The sequence below is a fragment of the Balaenoptera musculus genome, chromosome 6 (genome assembly GCF_009873245.2).
Source record: "Balaenoptera musculus isolate JJ_BM4_2016_0621 chromosome 6, mBalMus1.pri.v3, whole genome shotgun sequence".
In the NCBI taxonomy this organism is placed as follows: domain Eukaryota; kingdom Metazoa; phylum Chordata; class Mammalia; order Artiodactyla; family Balaenopteridae; genus Balaenoptera; species Balaenoptera musculus.
Genome location: NC_045790.1, coordinates 50162211 through 50176483, shown reverse-complemented (window position 1 = coordinate 50176483; position 14273 = coordinate 50162211). Strand labels below are relative to the sequence as shown.

General features: G+C 39.7%; 1 protein-coding gene across 8 annotated transcripts in view; it reads right to left on the bottom strand.

The window, feature by feature from the left end:
• The window catches only part of BNC2 (basonuclin 2), a 417278-nt gene that overhangs the window by 319455 nt on the left and 83550 nt on the right, over positions 1–14273 (bottom strand). For 2 of the 8 annotated variants that reach the window (XM_036855922.1, XM_036855925.1), the window contains exon 1: positions 10352–10471. The exons of the other annotated variants lie outside the window; for them this stretch is intronic. The gene's annotated coding sequence lies outside the window, so the exon portion shown is untranslated. Of the gene's footprint in view, positions 1–10351; positions 10472–14273 lie in introns of those variants that run through there. 8 annotated transcript variants of the gene reach the window in all.

The following is a 14273-nucleotide window of genomic DNA, read 5'->3' as shown; positions in this document are numbered from 1 at the left end:
GAGGTGGACCACAGTCATCTCCCATTTGCCTCCTCATTTTTATCAATTTTGCTCTTGGTTTTGTTTTTGCTTTTTGCTCCCCAAACTAACAGAAGGAGGGAGGAACAGAGCATGGCCTCAAGAGTAGAGAGATAGGTAACCTGACCTCTTAAAGTCCCCTGCCAACAACTGAGTCCGGAGAGCTCATTTGAGATTTAACTATTGAGCATGAAGAAAGCTCCCCTTTGTATATGGCACTGTAATAAAATAACAGTAATGAAGATGCCTTGCATCTACTGCCTTATACCTTACTTAAAGTGCTTAATAACTTTAATGGATTGAAGCATCCCTATGAGATCAAAGGCAGATATGATCATTTCCAGCCTACATAATAGAAAATCAAGGAAGGAAGGTTAAGTAACTCGACCAAGCCCCACTCATCAATACCCTGTTCTGATAACAGTTAAGGGGCTGCTGGAGGGCTGCTTAGCTCAATGTGCTGCTTAGATGGCTGCTCAGTGAAGTCTAACTCAAAATAACTCTCTGGTTTGGGAGTTATGGTGACACTGGCTTGAGAAAAGAAATCTATTTAAAGTTGATATCAGCGAGGTCCAAAGGGCCCCACAGAACCTATCTGCAGACAAACTGATTTTTATATAAAGCAATTTTCTTCCCTTCAAGTTTTAAGATCCACCCCCTGCCAAATATTACAATGCAAAATTGCCTTGAGATAAGGGTGATTTTATGTGAAGTTGGAGAATAAACAAAATATACAGGATGAGGGGAAAGGAAAGAGATCCTATCAACAGGGTCTTCTCCAAACTGGTGGTGAGTGGAAGAAAACTGCAGAGCCTGTTACTTCCAGATGATAAAATCGAACCTTCCTACATCCCATTAAATCTGTTAAAGATGAACACAACACACCCAGCTAAAGAATGCTCAAGTATCATGTCACAAAGGGCCGCAACAACATCTTTAACCATTACAAGGCCCGAAGTTTGAAACTGCAGAGCTGCACATGCATTTGGTCATGTTCATGTTTATGTACGTCATGCCCTCCTGCCATAAAAAAAATCACTCCCCACTGGAAGACTGTACCAGGGGAAAAAAAATAACCTCATCCTAACATGAAATCTCTTTATTACTTATTTATTTGGGTTACCAAGTGTGTGATCAGAATTAAAATAAGAGCTGGGATTGGTTCCTAATAAAAGTTAACCTTGCTCTCTTTCCCACCCACACGAAAGTAATTCTGTTTAGAAATCTTCCCTTTTTTGGCCCCAACCCATTCTTTGGGGTGTGTAGTTCACTCACTGCCAGTAATTGCTTCCATACAATACCCTGTTTTAAAACATGTTTGCATACTTACGATGATGCACTACACTTATATTATATTTAAAACTCCAAATGGGCTTACAGATGTTATTTTCTATACTAAGAAACAGAGACTACGCATGGTGTCCCAAAGTAACAACCAGAAAAAAAGTGACCTCAATTTCATCTCCCTCTCTCTCTCCCTCTCCCTCTCCCTCTCTCTCTGAATTTTTGGCCTCCTGAACTTTTTTTTTAATTAATTGGAAGCACAAACTCATTCATCTGGGAAGAAGCTCAACCTAAAATCTGTGATTAGGCCATGAGTATATTCCTGTCATGTACCCAAATTAATATCACCTAGGTCAGTATGCATTAAGTTCTGTTGGCTAATAACCATTGCACTTAGGGCAATTTCATTGGCCCTTTTATAAGACTCATCTTTAATATAACAAAAATAGAAAAATCCTATGATAATTGTTGCTCGTATTTCCTTCCTTAAAATGACTAATACAACATTTTCAACCCATCTATGTTATCAATGTAGAAGTATACAAGTTGGTGTGATTTTATTTACCTGTATATACATACAATTCTTTTTCTTAATAAAAAGCAAATTCTCTTTCTGCTTTAAAAACAGAATTGTAAGATTTGGCATCTAAATTTGCTAAATTCAATTTTTTCTTCATGGCTCAGTGATTTCAGAAATAGGTTAATTTTCACTGTCCCCCTTCCACAAATAAGCTTATGGTCAATGAAGAAACTCAAAATTCTCCCCAAAATGAAAAGAGGGAGAAGGAGATGAGGAAGGGGGAAGGTGGTGGAGGGAGGGGGAGAGATACTCTTTGGAAGCTCACGTGTCACATACTCTGATTTTTGGAAGGTAGTACTTTTTATTTTGGCTCTTGGTTAGGGAAAGGTAGCAACTCTTTGGAGTCAGAGAAGGGATAAAAAAGCTAAGGATTAATTTTTGTATTATTCAAGCTCTACCATACACAAATATTTACTCTAGTTATAGTATACGTTGAAACCATACTATTCCAGACCCATTTGGGGGATTTTTGTCCCTGATATGAGGAACACACATGTATATACACACAAAAACACACAGTAAACAAATCAATCAACTTCAAGGAGGCTTTCTAGTATCAATAATGTGATTTTATAAATTAAAAATGTGATTGGATTTGATTCTGAAAGTGGCCCCTACAATGCACTAATTTGCTTAACATACACATATGAAATTTTAGATCTATTCTCCAGCAGCAAAAACCCACCCCTGGAAGAAGGGATAAAAGCTAAATTTTGCTTTCAAAATATACAAAAAAGGTATTACTCAACATTAAGCTATTATTAAGTTAGTAATAACATTTTAGTCAAAAAAAACTAGTGCCTTTCAAAAGAAATTACTGACTTCAGAAAAGCTGAAATATGCTCAGGTATTGAAATGCACAGAGTCACAGAATCACCACCTGGCCCCCTCCAAAACTTAATATTTAAACAAACACCAATACTCTTCTGGTAAAAGTAACAGGTTTTCTCCCATGGGCTATAATCATTCACAGACGATGCCTTAATTAAAGCTGGGCAATGAAACCGTGGATTGAGTGTGTCAAGTCAAAAAACTTACTTCTTAGCACAACAGAGTACACTCATAATTTCTTAATGTGTCCTGTTAGATCGACATATTAGCAGAGATGTAAGTGATACCACTTTTCAACGTTAACTGTGAATTTTTTCACTTTTAGTGCTTTCTGTCCCAACTTTAATGTTCTTTTAATGTAGTTTTTCCTGTGTGATGTATCATATTTATCTCTGCAGCCATCCATCACTATTTTCTTTAATTGAGGTTAATTTCTTTCAACTTGGGGGAAGGTGGGAGGAATAAGGGGAACCCTCCTTCTGCAGCTCTGGGCACGAAAGGCATCACAGCTGCTGATTTTGTAGTCATGAAGCCTGATTTTCAGGATGCTGAAATTCCTCAAATCCACCCTACTGCCCTCCAATCTGGACCTAAATCAACAATCTACTGGTATGGAAACCCAGTTCCCACCCAGAACCACTTAATGAAAAATTTCTATCTACCTAAAATCCCTCCAGCTGCAACCTAAGTCCTTTTGTTTGTTTTCACACTCATATGGCTAACAGCTGGTACCACCTTCCATGTAAAATTATTTCATGTGTTTGAAAACAGGGATTAACTCATACCTCGGTCTTTTATTTCTCCAAGGCACAAAAACCAGTTCATTTCTCAAATCTTATATACCTTTTCTACTTTTACCTCTGGCCTCGAGAGTCCTGTTGGCGTTTGGGATAATCAAGTGGCCAGAAAAAAGTGAGATACATTATAAAGGTTGGGGAAAGGGTTACTCTCCTGCTCACCTTAGAGCCTAGTGAGGGGAACTTAGGATAGACTCTGGCAGAAGGCTGGCTGGAGGCTGTCCTCCTACGAACCATGGGGGTCAGAAAGAGCTCCCCCACCCAGTTTTTGGAGCAGACCAGAAGAGGAGGGAGACCTCCCATGTGTAAATGTAGAGCCTGACCATTTTAAAAGTCACCTGTAAAAAGAGACAGACGCTAGGCAAAGGGTTTTCTCTCTAGGTGCTAATAATACTTGGCTACCGTGCATTTGTATAGTACAATTTACCTGCACATCTCTTCATAATATACCTCATTCCCTGAGGAGTCTGGGATGGTCTTGGGGGTGAAGAGGAGGGATGGAATCCACTGCCAAGCTTAGCCCAAAACACTGGGTGGTGAATTCTCTCCATATTACAAGCCAGAAGTAACTGTTTGATTTAATCTCAAGCATCCATTAGCTGCCTGACACTCAACAGGCATGTAATGAGTGTTAACTGAACTGATAATCGGAGGTGGGGGAGTGCGGATCTTCTTGGCTTGGGCAGTCCTCAGTGAGGAGGAGGCTAGACGATGCACAAAGAAAGAACATGATGGGTTCTAAGGACGGTCCATCAAAGGGATAGGGGAGCCAAAATGAAAGAAGACCCCAATCAGGCTAGTGAAGTGGGCCAGGGAGAAGTTATCTGTAGAGCTGAGCCCTTCAGGAGATCAATGCTGAGGGCAGGGACAGCTGCAGAGCAGTCAGCCGTCAGAGTTGAGGGAGATGAGAGGCCAAAGGAGACATGCGGGTAGGACTATGACAGCATCCTGTGCTCTGCCAAGGTGGTCAGATTTTATCCATAGGGTGCACAAAGTTTGCTGCGTTCTATTTTTTAATCTTATTACTGATGTTTTCAAACATATACAAATGTAAATAGTATCATAAGCCCCCTGTGAACCACACCACCAGCTTCAACAATTATCAGCACATGGTCAGTCTTGTTTCACCTATACTCTTCCCTAATCCCCTTAACCTCCCTTGTCCATCGGATACTTTTAAAGTAAATCCCAGACACAGTATCATTTCAGTGGCAAAGGCTTTTAAGACCTTACACAATCAGATCTATGTTTCAGAAGGACTACTCATTCAGGGCAAGAGGCAAAAAGATCAGTTATGTGATTTTGGCAAGGAAGTTAGTAAGACCCCACACCCAGAAGCGACAGGAAAGGTGTGGAAGTGATGGGAGATCCCAGGGAATCTTCTCCTGAAGAGACTGTCCTACACAGAAGATGGCACCTGATAGGGGAGTTCGGGAAAATCTGGGAAGAATTGAGGCTCACTGGGTTTGATGAAGACAATGAATGGAGACATTGATTAAGAATTAGAGAGGGATGCATTGGGAGTTTGGGATTAGCAGATGCGAACTATCATACAGAGAATGAATAAACAACAAGGTCCTACTGTATAGCACAAGGAACTACATTCAGTATCCTGTGATAAACCATAATGGAAAAGAATATGAAAAAGAATGTACATACATGTATAACTGAATCACTTTGCTGTACAGCAGAAATTAGCACATTGTAAATCAACTATACTTCAATATTTTTTTTTTAAAGAATTAGAGAAAAGGAGGAAATGCAGAGTTGGGAAGATATGTTTAGTGTTTGGTTCAATAGGTGTACTGGACATGTAGGTAGAATAAATCAAATGTTAGAGCCGAAAGAACTGTTGTAGAAGAAGATGAGGGGGAAAAAGCCATCTGAATTCACTGTTTGAAAACAGACTTGTGCCTGGAATAGGTACCAGAGAGACAAAGAAAGTCCCTACCCTCAGGAACTTTCAGTCCAGTTGGAGAAACAGACAGATTGTCCACACAGCAAAGAGAAATGTAAAATCAGGATTCATGTTCTAAAAGAACATTTATCAAAAGAGGGGTGTGCCTTGAAGTAGTGAAGATTGAGCTAGGATCTGAAGGAGGGTTAAATTTAAACTGGGTTGAGAACTCAGAGAATGGCAGAAAGCAGAACACTAAGAAATGGGGGCGCGGGCAGACAGCGAGAAAGTTAGGAGAGAAGCGGGGGCCGGGGGTGGCTGAGGAGGAGACGGGGGCAAACTCTCAGGTTTCTGACTGCCAGAGACCTGCAGTGGGGAGCAATGGAAGAGGATTTAGGTAAAAAGCTTTGCACCCAGGTGATACCAACGAAAGCAAGGGGCTTTCTTCGAGCATGACCCACAGGGCCCTGGAAAAGTCTAGTACCTGTTCAGATCGGTAGCTTGAACTTAAGTCAGCTTAACATCTATGTATGGTTTAGACAGGCAGCCCATAACTAATTCATTCTGTAACTCTTCCTTTCAGTGTCCTGACATGCCCACAGGTCTGCGAGCTTCAGGGGGACCATGTCTGTCCCTGTCACTGCTGTACTCTAGGTTCTAGCACAGCACCTGGCATAAAGAAGATGGCCAGGGGCTTCCCTGGTGGCGCAGTGGTTGAGAATCTGCCTGCTAATGCAGGGGACGCGGGTTCGAGCCCTGGTCTGGGAAGATCCCACGTGCCGCGGAGCAGCTGGGCCCGTGAGCCACAATTACTGAGCCTGCGCGTCTGGAGCTTGTGCTCCGCAACAAGAGAGGCCGCGATAGTGAGAGGCCCGCGCATCGCGATGAAGAGTGGCCCCCGCTTGCCACAACTAAAGAAAGCCCTCGCACAGAAACGAAGACCCCCCAACACAGCCAAAAATAAATAAGTTAATTAAAAACAATTAAAAAAAAAAAGAAGATGGCCAATAAACAACATGTGCATGTGCTTCAGAGACATTATCTCATTTACTAGTCACAATACCGAGTTAAATAAGGGGGATCACTCTTCCTCATTTTACTGATAGGGAAAGGGCCAACAGAGTCACCTGGCTAGTAGGTGGTAGGGTCAGATAATAAACCCAAAGGACTAGGAAACAGTCACTATACAGGTATGAGAGCCAAGGGAAAGGGGAGTGAAGCTCAGGGAGGCCACACAGCTCATGATGTGATTTCAAATAATAGTAAAGGGTATGACCTTGGTAACAAAATCAGGCTTGGATCTGAAAAACCCAGCACTGTCCCTTATTAGTGACACAGTTTCTTCATCTGTAAAAAGGAGAAAAGCAGTCTCCACTTCACCAGCTTAACGTGAAGACTAGATGATGCTTCATATAAAGCATCTAACACAATGCCTGGCACACGATAAGCATTCGATCACCGTGACCTCTTACTACAGTCGTGTGGCTGGAGCTTCGTGGACATTGAAGCTTGTTGTGATGCTGAGAAAATCCTGGTGCTGATGACCCTCTACACTTAAAACAAGACTTTTCAACACAAGCTACTTCCGAAATAAGAAATCTTTCAACAGACCGTGGAAGACAAGACGCTTCCGGGTATCTGAGATCAAAACCAAAGTCCTAATAATTGCTATTCCAGAAGTTCACTTATACGGCGCCCAAGGTTTAGGTTTAAAATGTGTGTTCATTTTCGTCCAGAGACAGCTGCAAGTATGGGCATAACATGTGTCACAGCTGGCCTGCCTAGCGTATCCTGCATGAATAGTCAGCAAAAAAAGATAAGATTTTAAAGGCCCACCAACAGCAATACATGAACTATAATGACAAGACAAAGGTTCACTCCAAAGGACACTCAACTTGATAAAGGTGTCACTCTTCACAGTTACACCCCTACCGTGTATATTTTTCTCATGAAAGGATATATTTAACACTTTCTTCAATTTTCCCCGGAAATGCATCTTTTGTTAAATGACAGATAAACTTCACCAAGAATTTTAACACTGATTTTATTACCCTCACCACCCCCAATCCTCTATAAAGAGGCAACATTTCCAACATGAAAATATTTTAGCCAGCATAGTTTTAAGTTAAAGTAGTATCTTTGCCATTGTTTGGCGGGGCGGGGAGGAAGGCAGAGAGAACAGTGGGGACTAGAAATGGAAAAAGAATTTTTAAATCCCCGTTGCACTATCTACCAGATGTAAGTGAATAATAACTAATATGTCTGCAGCCTCAGCCTTAATCTTAAAACAAATGATAGTATTCAAATATAATATTTCACACATGCAAACTGATAACAGGTTTTTCCCTTCTTTATTTCTTGAAGAGTCTGTGAACGACACAATACAGAGTACAATGTATTTAATGAAAGGTTTCCAGGCTGATTTCCCTACAGGTTATTTTCTTTCTTTTCTCTGGAACCCACACGCGGGGTATACTGCAGGGACCAGGGGTGTATATAAAAATAAACTATGAGCCAGTATCAGAGCTGATACCCTTTCTCCTACAGGGGCAAGTGAATTATTAGATCTGTGTCATGAGTGTTTTTTTTTAATATGCCATTGTTCCCACTTGAGCACATTAAATTTTCCATATCCACTTTTAAACCAATATAACCTTTTTTTCCATGTTCATAATGTTCATGCTGTACATTAACAGGCAGAAAATCCAATAGCTTAAGTCATCATATTGTAGTTATATGTAAAGCTTGGTGGATGAAAACCTTTTGCATTTTCCCCCTCTTTGAACAGATGCTATACTGGAGTTGGCTGAAACCCTAGGAAAAAAATTACACCTCATGGGAAACTGTGCTAATATTTTTTTTCTTTTATGATTGATCACAAATCCATTTTGAACATTACACATTTTTTTAAAGTTTATTATAACTCTGGTTCAACATCTTCTAGCCCAACAAATTGAAGGTGTTGGAATCTTTTGGTCTGGAAGATGTGTTTGCCAATTATTTTTGTACTAGTGCACATAAACAGGGAGGACTGGATCTTAGGTATGAGTTATACATTCCTGTACAAAATAATTGTATATTCTATGAAGACTGATTCTTTTTCTGGAGAAATATACAACAACACAAGGGAAATCTTGTACTAGCAGCATAACTGAAGTGGCAAGATACAATATTAGAAAAACAGAGCTACTTTCATTACTGTGATGCTGTGTGTCAGAATGTCTCTCCTTAATGAACCTGTTTGCAATAAGACTCCGGGTGCAAAGAGGCTATTTAGAGAGACTATTGTGTCTATAGCGAGTCCTTCAAATATCTTCCCACCATTAGACATGCCGCATTGACCAATTCTGTCCTGATTGCTGTTCTTTTTACTATCAAGGGAGAGTCTTGCCCAGACAGACGGATGGATCAGACACTGCAGTTCATAAAATGTTTACACTGTACACACACACACAGTGGTACAAGCTCCAGATCACACAGTTGAATGTGGCAGTGTCACATGAAAGTTTATGACATTCCAATATCAACGAAAGGATTTAAGTTAAATTTTGGTCGTCCTGTCAACCTGTCACTCTCAACAAAAAGCCTTTTTACCCCCTCTCTTTTAGTACATGCCCATGCCCATTGCTCACATGGGAACACTTCAGGGAAACATTCTCTGTGTCATAACGTTTCTCACTCTGTTGAGATTTTTCTCCCAACTGCTGACAAGAAAAGAAGACCACACATGTCATACCATCCAAAAAAAAAAAAGAAAATGGTGAGAGAGAACACAGTAATAAAAGAAGAGTCAAAAAAGGCTTTCTAAAAACATTTTAAATTCCAACTCACGGTGACAGACTCAGAGGACAAGAGACTTGTCTCTACAATATAACTGAAGCATCTCCGGCTGAATCAGCTGCCTTTTAACCAAGTCTAAACATGAGAGGCTGAGGTGCTCAGCAGAAACTTCCTGTTCATCTTAGTCTGTACTCTGTTCTTATCAGCTACCGGGCGTTGCTGTAGCCTCACCTTTCACTCACCTACATGCCAAGTAATCCTCTACAAAAGTCCTTTCCTCTTGTGCTTTTTCTAATAGTGTATCCTTCCTATTCAAATACAAAAAATATGCCTGCCAGAAAAGGCCTTATACGTCTCCCCCATCTCAGCTACCAGGTAGAAAGAACTTCAAACGCAGAAGTCTAAATTGCCATTCGCTAATAAGTGTAACCACTACTAGTTACATCTGAAAAGGAAACAGAGAATTACACACCGAACTAACCCTGGATCCAATGAATCAAACGCACCCAATTACAGTTTCAATTCCCATTATTTTAAGATTTCTCTCTCACCTCCTCCTTCCTTCTGGGCTCAACCTTATATTCTCGAAGGTTGAGAATACAGACCGTCTCGAAGACTTGACATACAGACCATCACCTGTCCTGTAGCTCTGATTTTCAAAGCCATTTGGAATATCTGTGATTTCAAGATATTTCCTCATCCAACTTCTAAAACCCCCACGGTGATAAAACCTTAAAATAATGCCTCTATTAAAGCTACTTTGAACATTTATTGAAAACAGATAAGCCTTTCTTAATTGAGATATCTGACATCGTGAACCTGTTTAAAAAACACTTTGAGGATTTGTCTGCAGATTTAGGAGGTGAAGGGAAAGGAGAAGTCTAGCAGCAATCACTTTTTTTCCTGCAAGCAAACTAAGACTGTAAGAGATTTAAGGAAACTTGTCTTGGCCCAAACAATCCAAGACCCTCGTCTAGGAATCCAGGTGCCTTGCCTACTGTTCTTGCTCACACCAGGCTGGAGCTCTGTATCCAGTAACCTTTCCGTATTTTGCCAATAAAGGGTTTTGTTTGCTTTTTAAACAAGTGACAGCTCTACTAAAATATGCTCAGTTATATCTGCCATGTGTACTGGTGTAAAGAGAAAAAGACTATAGATAATTACAAAGAGTATGGAGAATCCAAAAATGATTCCTGTGTTCCAATCTCAAAGTATGGTCTCAGCACCAGCAACATCAGCGTCACCTGGAGGCTTGTTAGAAATGCAGATTCTCAGGCCGTATCCATGACCTACAGAATCAGAAAAACTAGGGGTAAGGCCCAGCAGTCTGTGATTAAATGAGATCGTCGCGTGACTCAGATGCATGCTCAAGTTTAATAACCCCGGCTCTTGAATATACAATATGATTTACATAGCTTCCTATTAAAACTATTTAAAATGGCTAATGCTCCTTAAGGACATAATTAACTGTCTGTAGGCCAAAAAAAAAACAGACCTAAAAGGAGGAAAACAATCCAGGATGAAAAATCCCAGTTTAGGAATATCCCAATTTAAGGCAAAAGAAAGCATAAATATGTGTCTTTTGATTGAACTATACAATAAAAACCACTCCACTGATTCTTTTATTTGGAAGAAAGTAAGCACTCTCTTTTAGATTAATAAAATCAGATATTTAAATAAACCCCAATTTTAGATGAGGTGATGGAAAATATAATGGCAACAAATTCATAAATTTAGTCATAAGGATCCATGGCAAAAGGGAAAGAGATGTTAACCAATATGAAGTGATCATTATTCAAAAGTTATAGCTCAGATAGGACAGTAGTATGCACCAAAGTCAAAATATACCATTTTGTCAAGGTAAATGGAGGTGGGGATAGGAAGAAATTAGAAAACTAGCACCAAATTAAGAGCAAAGTACGGACATGAACAGAGAAAGAGTACGTCCTACGGGTGAGAACATTACAAACGATCTGTGAAAAGTTAAGAGGGGCAAGTTTGAACTGGATCTGGCATTAAACCTCAGGGAAATTACTTCAAGAGAACTGTTAACTCAGGAGGTAAAAAGCGTATCAGAATCATCATGACTTCAAAATCAAAGCCAGCACTGTTTATAACGACCAGAAGTTAGATAAAACCTAAACATCCATTCAAAGACGACTGGTGACACTCATCACGGTCCTCCCATACAATGGCCTTCTATGAGGCCATAGAAAATTGTATAACAACCGTGATATTAACAATGAAAAATACCTACATTGGCAAGTAGAGAAAGCAATTAAACATCCAACTTCTTTTTCAAAAACTATGGGCACATATATGTGTATATGCAAAGAATAAAGTCTAGAAAACCATAAACCACAATGACCACAGCAGGTAATTGGATTGCAACTTAATTTTATCTTCTTCTCCCTATTTCTCTATTTCCTGAATTTTCTTGGTTTTTAAATGAACAATAATTATTCACGTAATGAGGAAATCATAAAGATACAGACACGTAAATGTTTTAGGAAAAAAAGGAAATAAATGATAGATTGTCTTTTTATAGGCAGGGACCCAAGGAAGTACTGCTGGTTGGCAGAGGTTTTAAAGCACTAATAAAATTCCAGAGTCTTCACAAAACCAGAATTCAGAAACAAAGCTACGGACTTTAGAAGAAAAAAAACCCCTAAACTACAGGTAATCATCATAATGTATCGATCCCTCTTTTCAGCAAAAAAAAGAGAAGGGGAGGATATCAAACTCACCTAAACCACTACATTCGAGTAATAATCCAAATGAAAAGGACATAGTTTACTGAGCACATATTATGTGCCAGATACATTCACATAATATCTCCTTAACCTTCACAGCAACTTGCAAGGTATCATCTCTATTTTGCAAAAGAGGTTGAAAGGAAACAAGCACGTTTCTGATACATAGTGGACCCCAGAGCTCATGAGATCTTTCTACTTCACCAGGCTCCAAAAGGGGTCCTTAACACCCAGTTCTTGAAGTGATGAAAGCTGAAGTTGAGGGTACCCAGGTAAGAACTTCAGAAAGGACTCCATTATCCTTTGTTAAACACAAAATCAGTACCATAGAATAGGAGGGGTGGGGGAAGGCAGCAGGGGCCTGATGTGACGCGGCCAGGCAGCCCGTGTTAAGGACTTCGGACTCCTGAGAGAAAATGACATTTTTAGAAATGCCCCTTTTTTGCCTGCTTTAGGGGATGGTAGTGGTAATGCAATGGCCAAACAAAAGATGTTGCTTAGATAATTTACCAGACATATGGAGACAAGAGCAGGTTTAAGAAGTATCCAGATGCAGGTAGAACTGACACGATGTACTGATGGATAGGATATTCTTCCTTAGACCAAACAACCATGTGAACTTAATTCTAAACTTATTTACATATTCCTTCACCACTAACAAACTTTGAAGGCATCTCCAATTTGGAATCTTGCAACTTCACTTCTTAGTTTTTGCCTTTGTAATACAAAGCTACCCAAATGCATTTAGACATTATAAAGTATTTGTTCCATCAACTGATAGATGGATAGACAAAAAATGTGACATATACTACATATAATCGAGTACTGTTTGGCAAAAGATGGATGAATCTTTAAAATATAAGTGAAAGGACTTCCCTGGTAGTGCAGTGGTTAAGAATCCGCCTGCCAATGCAGGGGACACGGGTTCGAGCCCTGGTCTGGGAAGATCCCACATGCCGCGGAGCAACTAAGCCCGTGCGCCACAATTAATGAGCCTGCGCTCTAGAGCCCGTGAGCCACAACTACTGAGCTTGCATGCCACAACTACTGAAGCCCGCGTGCCTAGAGCCCGTGCTCCACAACAAGAGAAGCCACCACAATGAGAAGCCCACGCACCGCAATGAAGAGTAGCCCCCGCTCGCTGCAACTATAGAGAAAGCCCGCGTGCAGCAACAAAGACCCAACACAGCCAAAAATAAATAAAATAAAAATAAATAAATTTTTAAAAAGATTTAAAAATAAACAAATAAAATATAAGTGAAAGATGGCACAAAATACCACATATATTAAGATTCCATTTGTATGAAATGTCTAGAATAGGCAAATTCATAGAGACAGAAAGTACATCCGTTCTCCACAGTTGCAGGGGATTGGCAGTGTCTGTGTGTGTGTGTGGGGGGGGGCATGATAGTTAAAGGGTAGAAATTTCTTTTCGAGGTGATAAAAATGTTCTAAATTTGATTGTGGTGATGGTTACACAACTCCAAATACGCTAAAAACCGCTGAAACAGTAAAAACATCCTAAGTAGGTAAACTGTACAGTATGTGAATTATATCTCAATAAATCCATTATTTTTTAAGTCTTTTTTTTTTTGAGGGGGTATTTATAGAGTACGATGCTCAAGTCTAAGGGAGACACAGGATGAGCAAATGAAGACAATAGGACTTCAGCACTAAAACAGTACAAAAATCTACAAAATATAAAACCCCCAGTGGTTCCTATTCTTAGCATCTCCTACTTGGTTCTATGCAAAATCTCCCTCTTGACATCTTTAAGAAAAAATGCTGACTTTAGAAACAATTCCGTTTTTCCTTTGGTTCTTAATTCCAGAGGTATTTATCTAATAAGATATATTCTGAATCACAGACCAGAAGTTTATTTAATCATGCAGTTAAAGAACACTCCCTAAAAGAGATTTAATTCCTCTGTTAAAAAAAAAAAAAAATTCTCTGGATAAAACATTTCTAGACATGTGAGTACTCTAAAAAAATTGGATAGAATAGTTTCACATTTTTATCAACATTTAACACTAGTCTTACTTTGCATGTCCAGCCACAATAACATCTATTGTAACTTATGCTTTTACTTGTATGGATATAATGGGAATCATTGCCAAATGTGCTCTTCAAGCAGGTGTCTTGGAAACCACTGGTCTAAATGCCAAAGATCTAAAGATTTAAGCCCTCATGTCCTCAGAGCTGTAATGCTTTTCAGGGGTGTTGGTGATAAACGAGCAGTTCATATCTACAAAAAAAGCAGGGGCATGGAAGAAAGGAAATACCTTTTTATTACCCTAGGGGAATAATCATAGACTTAATCAAAAGTTTAAATA